Source organism: Dipodomys spectabilis, unplaced genomic scaffold, assembly GCF_019054845.1.
Source record: "Dipodomys spectabilis isolate Male_0828 unplaced genomic scaffold, ASM1905484v1 ptg000057l, whole genome shotgun sequence".
Lineage (NCBI taxonomy): Eukaryota > Metazoa > Chordata > Mammalia > Rodentia > Heteromyidae > Dipodomys > Dipodomys spectabilis.
In genome coordinates this window covers 2906243-2917444 of record NW_024870734.1, presented here as the reverse complement: position 1 = coordinate 2917444, position 11202 = coordinate 2906243, and the positions used below count along the sequence as shown (strand labels likewise).

General features: G+C 34.1%; 1 pseudogene; it reads left to right on the top strand.

Moving 5' to 3' along the window:
- Positions 1–4641: 4641 nt before the first annotated feature.
- Positions 4642–4738, top strand: LOC122108341 (annotated as a pseudogene).
- The last annotated feature ends 6464 nt before the right edge of the window (positions 4739–11202 follow it).

The window sequence follows — 11202 nt, the reverse complement described above, 5'->3', positions numbered from 1 at the left end:
CATCAAAATTTTTGAATTTACCTTTAATTATCAAACATTAATTCTCTGAAAAAGATAATTTGAGTCAAAATATTTAGGGAGAAAGTGACCTCCACAATGAAAGATGGTGTTGGGATTAAACCTTTCTGTTTGTAACACTTTCCACAATGTCTTTGGACGTGAAGCAGTGAAACACAGAAAAAAGTCTGATTGGATACTTCAAACCAATGATTTCACATTTCCAAGTGGCTCACAAAAATAATATTCTTATTAATATGAGATAGTGAAGACTTCTTTTATTACTTATGCCTAAAAGTTCAGAAAAGAATTGAGCAAATGGAAAAGTTAATAAAAAAAGTTTTCTTAGAAGCCTTAGATAAGCGTATTGTCTTCTGCAGTGAAGGGAGGCCAAAACTTTTTGATGTAAATTGTGTTAGTATTTTTACTCCCTAAAGTGATTTTACAGAGCACATTTGTCTCACTATAATGCAGAACTGATTGAATGAAGACATGAAAATAAATTCCACATCCAAATGAGGCAACTTAAAGAGTTTTAAAAGAGAAATAATGAAGATGTAGCAGTGGTGAAGCCTGTATGGCTCTTCAGCTTCACTAGACTTGAAGCCAAGAAGCTGTGATTAATTGGAACTCGGCAAGAGCTAAGAGAAGGACATAGAAGTAGGGCATAGAAGTATTGTCCTTTTGTAACACACACTTTCTTCCAAGGTATGGGTGATTTAACTCTATTCTCCTCCATACATCTTGGTGAACTAATGCAAGACCAAGAGAAAAATAATCTATTGAAATAATTTTGCATAGAATAACTTCACTATTCCTGATATGGTATCTAAGGAGAATCTTAAGAGAGAAGATAAAAGTGCAGTATTTTTTTTGTTTCTTCTAAGCATCTTGTTAGCAAAATATATCTTTGAGTTTAGACAATTCTGATTGAACCAACAAGTGATGTAGTACTTTTTATTGTGGGCACTTTAGCCAGAAGAAGTCTTTCAAGGTAAAAGAAAAAAAATGCAGCCAAATACTTGTGATTAGAGCCTCTTGGAATGTTTTCTGGAGACAAAGTTTAGCATTAGATTTCTCCTCATTAACATAGATGCTGTTTCATGGCAACCAAATACAGGAGGGAAGTTTAATGGACTCACTTGGCCAATTAAACAGCATGAAAGAAGAAAATGACAAATAATATTTAATGAAATTATATTGACCAATTACTTTGCCAGAGGAAAAAGGAAAAATATAATTCAAAATCAATTGACTTAAAAGTTTGAAGAAAGAGTAGTGAAGAGAGATTAGAGAAAATATAGAGGATTGTTTTCTCTCCAGTGGAGTAATGGGTTCTTGATCTTGTTTCTTCCATTCTACTTCACAAGCTACCAAGTGTTTCTCAGGACTGGATTATCCAGTTCAGACAGAAAACTCATAGAAGAAAGATACTGTTTAGAGCAGATGTAGGTGATTTATAACCTTAGACAATCTATTTAATTCTGTTCAAAATTCTCCCCTACCCCAAACTTCCTCTTTGAACAGCTTTGTTTGCTTTTCCCAAGACTGCCCTTCATTAACTGATTCAAATTTTGAGAGGTCATATTCATACTCTCTAGAGATTGCTGTTTGGTTGTGATTTTTGTGTGTTTTTGTTTCTTGTGTTTTTTAACTGAACTTTAAAAGGTTGTGCAATTGTGTTACAATTAAATATGTCCATCTAATTGTCTAATGCTCCTAGATCAGAGTCACTCCTTCCATCATTCTCAACCAACCCTTTCTCCAAGATTTATTTCCAATTTACCACTCCCTTCATGATATGTGTACATTGAGTATTCTAGCTGTACTTGCCCCTTGTTCATTTTTCATTCATTCTATGTCTTTACTATAATTCCTCTCTGCTTTCAACTTCCTGATAGTCATTCTGTTAAACTATCTATTAATACTTTGAAAGGTTTATATACATTCCATGGAGTCTCAATCCTGCATATTCTTGAACTGATGTCAGCTTATATTTCCATAATTCATTCATCTGCAGCAACAATTTGCAAGACTGGAGACGTGAAGCACCTAAACATGATTTTATTCTCACCCATTTGGAAGATTAATCTTTAGTCAAAAAGAAAGTTAAAAAATAGCTTAGAATGTATTCCTAACTATGAATTTTTATAAATGGCTTTGTACAATGGTGTGATTCTTTTATTTTACATGGAATAATATTTTCTACTACCTATAAGTTTTGGAAAAAGAAGAAAATTGACTTTATTCCTAGAAAGGAATATGATAGAAATAGAAGACAGATATTATGTTTGTCATATCTCTGATGAATACCCATATTCAAGACTTAAAGTCATATTTCTTACTATGTTAGACAGAGGGAAAACATAAAATAACATATGATAAGGCAACTATTTGTGATTTTTTAAAAATGTACCTTAATAAATGATGAAATTTATTAGGTAACGTTTGGGTTTGAAATTTAGGAGGCTGATCTATTTAACACACTTCTGGAAGTCTCTTACTGAAAAACACAAATTGTGGGTGGTATTTTTTCTACACTTTAATGAATGGTTGAACATGTTTGGCATTAGCGCTGTGTAAATAATTCAACTCTATTGTAACTTGCTCTCTATACTTGAAAAGCTTGTAATGTCACTAAGTATCATCAACTTGTCAAATGTTATTTTGGCGAATGTGATTTCAAAAAGTTTATTTGAAAAGGAATACACTTTCAGGAGATTAAATATAGATTATCTTTGGTTTGAGAGTGACATTTTTATACCACAGAAACATGTTGTACTGAATTCCCAGTGTTTAAAGCACTCTTTAGTGCTTCAAATGTTTTTCTGAATTACATTTGAGCTCTAAGTCAAGATTTCAGGGCTTTGGTAGACCAATTATTGATCTATCCTCCCAGAAACTATTTTTTGGCCCACTTATGTTGGAATAAAATCTTTCGTTAATAATAGGTGAGGGGTATTAAAAATAATCTTAGGACACTTTGTGAACTTGTTCACTCATATGGGCTGGTTATCTGTAAGTTGAATGTTTAAATTACAGTACTTTCTCTCAAATTTTGTGATCTCATCCTTCATTTTAAGTAGGCTTGTATTTCACAATTGCTTACCTCTAATTCCTGCATCTCAAGGAATTGGTGCCCTGAAATATAGGAAATGCGAAATTAAGATGGGTCTTCAATTACTTTGTGTTGATATGTTGCATGGGCTTTGGTGAGAAGTTTTGCCCCTGTTATCTGATGATGCAGGTAACTCGGACCTGGGTTCCTTGGATGCATGGGTATTGCAGAAGAATAATATTTTTTAGACATCTTAGCAAAATTTGGGCATAATCAGTAGGAATGCTTTAGAAATATGGAGAAAAACAGTCTGGGACAAGCGAGTTAAAACAATAAACAGCAGCAGAGTAAAATCCATTATTGATTAGAGGAAAACATTGTTTAATTTACCATGTGGATTCAGAAGACCAAGAACAGTTAGAATGTATCATAAGTTTATACTAAAAACATTGCATTGATACTTTTATAGTCTAATATATATTTTAAACCTAATTATTTATATTCCAATTCTATTTAATGGAATAAATAAATATCAATTTATTTGTCAAACTATCAACTAATTTTAGTAAGTTTCATTGTGTGAAATATAAAATCAGCACATATCAATATAAAATATATAACTAAATATAATATAATTAAAAAGCACACGTTTTGTATTGTTCTGTTGTAGTTACTGTATTAAAGGCAACTCTGTTTTAAAGTATTATTCCATTATCTCTACTTCAGTGTCTGATAGAGTTAGACCTAAAGATTTACCATTTGTAGATTTACAGCATGGAGGCAATAGGAAACACTGTGATTAAAACATTATCAATTTAATGCCTAATAACAAGGAGAAACATATGCACTTCTCCTGCAACTATGAAAATATTGAGTGATAAAAAGGCAGTAGTGTAAGTTCCTGCCTGGTTGGATGGTAGACAGGCCAGGACATTAAGTAATCATGCATACAAACAATTTTTTCACCTTCTTGGCGTTAGCTACTTTTGAAATGGAAGGTATAATAAACAATTATATTTTGATAAAATACCTTCTAGTCTGAACAGCTCTGTTTGAACTGTTCATCTCTCTATGATCCCTTGTAACCAAGAATAATTTTCTTCTAGTAAGACAATCTATGCTGTCAGGGTAAGATATTCTTGTTGGGCTGTTCCCACATGGAAGAAGTGTAAAGGCTCAGGTAGACATTTGTTACTGTAACACCTCATTTGGGAAAATGTCAGCTGAAGAAGTTTAGAAGTAGCTCTTAAGCAACGCTTACTTTGAATCCATTAGGTCCGCAAAGCTAATTCAGTTGAATAAATAAGTACTTGAAAAAGCCATGACCTTTGGACCTATCTATAAATAATTGAGAGTATGATCAAATTCCAAATAAAAACAATTAAGATAGTCATTGACAAAAAAATTTTGCAAATGTGAGCAATCGACTGATAAATATAAATTTTCCACTTTTCACAGAATTTTAGGGAAATAAGATTGATAGCATTTTTAGGAACAATAAAGTTTCCTTGTTACAAGTAGGCACCCATAGATATAAACCTGTATAAAGATTGCATGATTAACTAATTAAATTTAGAGGATACTACACGCTTTAGCAGCACGTATACTCAAATTAAAATACAGAGATTAACATGGCACTTGCACAAGGATAATATGAAAATTTGAGAAGTATTCCATATTTTTCATTCTTCAGATTTAAGAAATGAAAAACAGTTATTAAAAAGTTGATTACAAAATTACAAGTGTAACAATACACGTAATTCATATAATTTAGTTTAACATCAGTGTATTAAATATTCACCTCAGAAAGGGGTTTACATAGCATAAACTTTACAAATATTCTCAAATTAGACAACATTGTCATTTTATCCAAATAAAAATAATATTAAGTCCTAGACAAAAAGGAAGCAAACTTTTTCTATATCGAATGCAATCGGAAAGGACACATTAATGAACCTATATATTATAAAATAATGTAGAATTCAAAGTATATCTAGGAGAAAATAAAATAAATTATGAACATTTTGCAAACATAGAATATAGAATATTTTAAAATATACTTTTTCAGACAAGCACAAGAAATATTTTAGTTTCTGTACTACTCATTTCAACAGATAAATTAAAATTATTTCTGATTAAAAAATCACAAACTCTGAAGAAATTATTATACATGTATACAAAAAATATTGAATACATTTTGACATCCAAGGCAGGCAATTCACTTGGAAGAATTCCATGGAATCCATGAATTTTTACAGTAAAATATTGGTGCTGCCAGGCATTGGTGGCTCATGCCTATAATCCTAGCTACACAGGAGGCTGAGATCTGAGGATCATGGTTCAAAGCCAGCCTGGGAAGGAAAGTCTGTGTTACACTTATCTCAAATAAACCACTAGAAAACTGGAAGTGGAGCTGTGTCGCAAGTGGTAGAGCGCTAACCTTGAGCTGAAGAGCATAGGGATAGCTCCCAGGACCAGATTTCAAGCCCCATGACTGACCAAAAAATATATATATTGCTCTTATTTGGATTGTGAAAATATTTTGTAGGGACACAAAAGATGGACTTGCATTTTTGAAATTTAAGAAAATTAACCCGACCATTAGGACTTCAGTGAACAATTTGTATAGCCTATCACAACTTCATAGAGGTAGTGATACATACTTATCCTTTTGGCAATATCAAATACAGTATCTTCTATGTTGTTCTTCCGGCCTGGTTTTGTATAATGGTTCAACAGAAGGTGATCCAGCGTATCTTTGCTATCTCAATTCTCAGCAGCAAGATATAAAGGTGTCAAAAATTCTTTAGTTTGGGGAAGTGGCGCTGTGGCTCAAACAGTAGAGCACTCGCCTTGAGCTGAAGAGCACAGCGACAGCACCCAAGCCTAGAGCTCAAGCCCCACAACAGACAAAAAAAAAACCACAACAACAACAAAAAACAAACAAAAATATTTGGGGTGGGTATATGGCTCAATGGTAGAGCGCTTAGCTTGCATGCATGAGGCCCTAGGTTCGATTCCTCAGCACCACATAAGCAGGAAAAAAAAGCCAGAAGTGGTGCTGTGGCTCAAGTGGTAGAGCGCTAGCCTTGAGCTGAAGAACTGAGGGACAGCGTCCAGGCCCAGAGTTCAGGTCCCACTACCAAACCAAAAATTTCTTTTTAAAAAATGAGTCCTTTAGTCTGGGCATTGGTATCTGTATCATGGTGAAGTAAGAAAGAAGCCACTCTGGTATTATTCCATGTATATGCACTGTGCAGGGGTGATCAGTCATCTACAGTTATTTCATGTGCCGCTTGAGACATCAACTCACTGATAATGTCTAAGTGTCCACTGTAGGCTTCTCAAAGAGGGGTATACTAATCATCATCCCTACTATTCACATGAGTGGCCTTTTGGGAAAGAAGTCTCCGCACTGTAATAAGCTGAATATTTTCAGCAGCCCAATGAAGAAAATTGCTTGGATCCTTCTCCAATTTTATTTCTTACAATTGATACCATTCCTTACTTTTTCATCTTGTTCCCCATATTCCTAAGAATTGCCTAACCAGAGACTTTGAGTGCCAGTGGGAATGAGGTGTCCATGTATTTCCCTAATAGTTCACATTGATTGAACTGCTCAGAAATATCCGGTGAATTTTCTGCAACTGTTTATTCATCATGATTTATTTTCTCTTTTTCCAATTTTACTATTCGAAATTATTCTAACTGGAGAGTAGGGAATTGATGGAGAGCCACGGAAAGATGTTCCTCCATATTCAAATGTACACACTGAAAATGAGGACCTGTGATGTCTTCATGTGCAGCTTATTCTAGGAATGAGAAAATAGGAAATAATTCCTTTTATATAAATGATATGAGAAATGGCAGAGCAAAAAGTGAAATGATGCAACCAAAAATATAAAAGGAAAATAAATTAGGATAATTATGGAGCAATCATATTATCTATGAGAACCAAGAAAGGGAGAGAGAAAGAGAGAGACAGATGTATAATGACCTAGCTAGCCACAAAATCCATGCCTCTGATCAATTTACAGAGCAAACAAAAATTTATTTTTAAAAGAGATGGAAATAGAATTTATGTATTTACTTGAAATTAGTAAATACATTTTTAGTAGCCTATGTAAAGAGATATAACTTTGACAAAATTACACACAATAAACTAAATCCTTGATAATTCTAGTAACAGATCTGACTGAAATCAGTTGAATCATACTTTTCCTGTACAATGAAGGAATAAGAAGGTAGTAAAGCAACTAGAGAAAGCAGGGAGATTGTATCTGTGACAAAACTTTGTGGAAATTGGTATTGAGGATTTCTTACTGGTGATCCACTTGCACTGGAAGCATGATTGTGAAGTATTGCTTGCTGATTCTGAACTATTGATTTGATCATAATATTCTCCAAGAAGAAAATGAGAATTGATAGTTAAGGACTACTAATACGTTTTGACTTTCTCACTAAGCACTTTCAATCATCAAAATCACATGAAGACAATAATAGTCAGGCCTACATTTTAGATGAAAGCAAGTGTCTTTAAAAAAACAAGGAATGTATGTAGTCATGCAAAGTTTTACCAATGCCTCATACATTTTTCTAATGTTGGGTACCAATATATAATGGATCTATTAGAAAACTCTTAAGGCTCGTATTTTCAATAGTGAGTTCTCTTACACTATATCATGGTATTGTTTGTGTATGGTTTTAATAATAAATTTACATTACCACCTTGAATTTCTGACAGGACAGTATCATCACTGTACATCTTGCTTCTATACTCTCATTTTAAAGTAACTATATAAGTATGGGCATTAGATAACTATAGAGGAAAAAGTAGAAGCCACACTGATGGCTTATGTGTTTAGTACTAGTTAATAAGAAAGATGAAATCTGAGGATTGTGGTTTGAAAGCAGACCAAGAAAAAAAAAGTCCATTACATTCTGATTTGAAAGTAACAATCAAAAGCTAGAAATGGAGCTGTGGTACAAGCAGTAAAATGCTAGCCTTGAGAAAACTGAAACAAAAAAAAAATTCTGGGACAAAGCCAGGCCCTGAATTCAAGCACTAGGATTAGCACTAAACAAATGAATTAATTAATAGGGTAATTAATTAATTAAAAATAAATTAAGTGGTCACATGTGGAGAGGCAGGTAAAATGTAACATGTGTGGTAATGGTTTATGTATTATTTTGTAATAAGGCATATTATCATTTGTCCTAATCACTAATATTTTATTTGGATTTTTTGTACAATAAACCCTGAATTTAGCATACATGCATATGTGTGTGTACATGTGCGAACATGTGTGTATGTGTATATGTGTGCATGTGCTGTTGAAATCTTGCTTGCCAATGTGGACATGGTGAGGCTGAAAAAAGCTAACTGTGTTGCAATGTTTTTATTTATCAGAGTCTGTCATGTCATTTCAGTGGAACCACCCTTCTGTACATATTATTTGTCTAATAATAAAATCATCATAATCAAAGCATTTACAATATTAATTTAGAAAAAGAGACTGCTTTCAGCTCTTATTGTATGTTAGGTAAGAAGATACCTATATAATTAGTTAGTAAGTTATTGCTGTAAGATGATTGTCAGTACAAAATACGTATTTGACCTCTTAAATTGGTTATACATTTTTTTCTTTTTTTTAAATTTTATTTTATTTTATTTGTGAACATACTGTACAGAGGGGTTACAATTACATGGGAAGGATAATGCGTACATTTCTTACCAAGCATTGCAGCCTCCTCCTTTGTTTACCCTTCTCATCCCTTCCCAGCCTCCGCCCCCCAATACCAATCATTCTCGCCCCCCCCCCCCCCGCACCGACGTTGTAAACCTCGTTTTGGACATGACAACTTGTACTTCTCATTGTTGCAACAGGTCCACCTGTATCCTTAAACGACTTTTTTTTCCCCATCTCTTCCACAATTTATACTGACATCAAGTATAGTGAAAGCAGGGGTTATACTGTGGAGGAAGGACATACAAAGCAACAAAGAAATAATCTTATAAATCCGTTAGAAACACATGCATGAAAGAAAAAAAAACATTAAAATACATATCTAAGGGTTCATTTTCCTAACATCACATTATCTGACCTTTTCCGCTTGACTCATACATACACTAGATATTGCAAATAAGGAAAACCATGGGGCCTATGTTTCTTTGGGCCTAGCTTACTTCACTTAATATATTGTTTCCAAGTTTTTCCATTTCCTAACAAATGGGGCAATGTCATTTTTTCTGATGGAGGCGTAGAATTCCATTGTGTATACATACCACATTTTCTTGATCCATTCATCTACTGAGGGGCATCTGGGTTGGTTCCATATCTTAGCTATGTTAAATAATGCTGCAATAAAGATAGTTGTGCTGGTAGCTTTAGTGTGGTCTTGTTTGTAAACATTAGGGTAAATGCCCAAAAGTGGGATTGCTGGGTCATAGGGGAGCTCTATGTGAAGTCTTTTGAGGAACCTCCATACAGCTTTCCAAAGTGGTTGAACAAGTTTACATTCCCACCATCAGTGAAGTAAGGTTCCCTTCTGTCCACCTCCCCTTGATCTCTTGATGTTAGAGTTCTTGATTTTTGCTATTCTAACTGGAGTGAGGTGGTATCTCAATGTTGTTTTGATTTGCATTTCTTTTATGGCTAGGGATGTGGAGCATTTCTTCATGTGTCTATTGGCCATCCTTCTTTCTTCTTCACAGAAGTTTCTCTTTAAGTCTTTTGTCTGCTTATTTATTGGCCAGTTTTTTCTTTGAGGATTTGTTGTTGGGGGATTTAATTTTTTGAGTTCCAAGTATATTTTAGATATGAGATTCTTGTCTGTTTTATGGCTAGTGAAGATCTTCTCCCAATCCGTCTGCTTTCTATTGATCTTGCTAGCTATGTCCTTTGCAATGCAGAAGCTCTGCAACTTTATGCAATCCCATTTGTCCAACCTTTCTTTGATTAGTTGTGTTTCCTGGTCTCTATTCAGAAAATTTCGGCCTGAGCCAAGGAGACCTAGGGTTTCTCCTATTCCATCCTCTAATGTTTTCAGAGTGTGTGGTTTGACTTCGAGGTCTTTGATCCATTTGGAGTTGATTCTGGTGCAGGGTGATATATAAGGATTTAGCTTTAGTTTTCTACAAGTAGTTAAACAATTTTGCCAGCACCATTTAATGAAGAGGCTGTCTTTGTTAAATACTATTTTTTTAGCTCCCTTATCGAAAGTTAGATGGCTGTAGGTCTGTAGGTTCATTTCTGGGTTTTCAATTCTATTCCATTGGTCTTGAGGTCTGTACTTATGCCAATTCCAAGCTGCTTTGATTACTATGGCTTTATTTTAGAGTTTGAAATTTGGTATTGATATTCCTCCAGCAATGTTCTTTCCGTTGAGAAGTGTTTTTGCTATTCGGGGTCTTTTATTGTTCCATATGAATTTTTGGATTACCTCTTTTATTTCCTTGAAGAATGAGGTTGGAATTTTGATAGGTATCGCGTTGAATTTGTAGATAGCCTTGGGAAGTATTGTCATTTTCACGATGTTAATCTTTCAAATCCAGGAGCATGGGAGATTTTGCACTTTTTAAGTTCTATGTTGATTTCCTTTTTCAAGATTTTAAAGTTTTCATCATAGAGGTCCTTCACTCCTTTGGTTAAGTTAATTCCTAGGTATTTTATTTTTGGTGGGACTATTACAAATAGAGTTCCTTTCCTAAATTCAGCCACACTTTTCTCATTGTTGGCATACAGAAAAGCCATTGATTTTGGGGGGTTAATTTTATATCCTGTTACTTTGCCGAAGTTTCGAATCAGCTTGAGTAAATTGGGAGTGGTATCTTTGGGATTCTTTAAATACAAGATCATGTCGTCTGCAAAGAGGGAGAGTTTTATTTCTTCTTTCCCTATTTGGATCCACTTTATGTCTGCATCTTGTCTTATTGCTGTAACTAGGTATTCTAATAGTACATTGAAGAGAATTGGAGAGAGTGGACATCCTTGTCCTGTTCCTGAGTTAAGAGGAAATGGCTTTAGTTTTTCAGCATTAAGTATAATGCTGGCTGTAAGTTTGTCATATACAGCCTTTATTGTATTGAGGAATGTTCCATGGATTCCTAATTTTTCCAAATCCTTCATCATAAAGGAGTGTTGGAT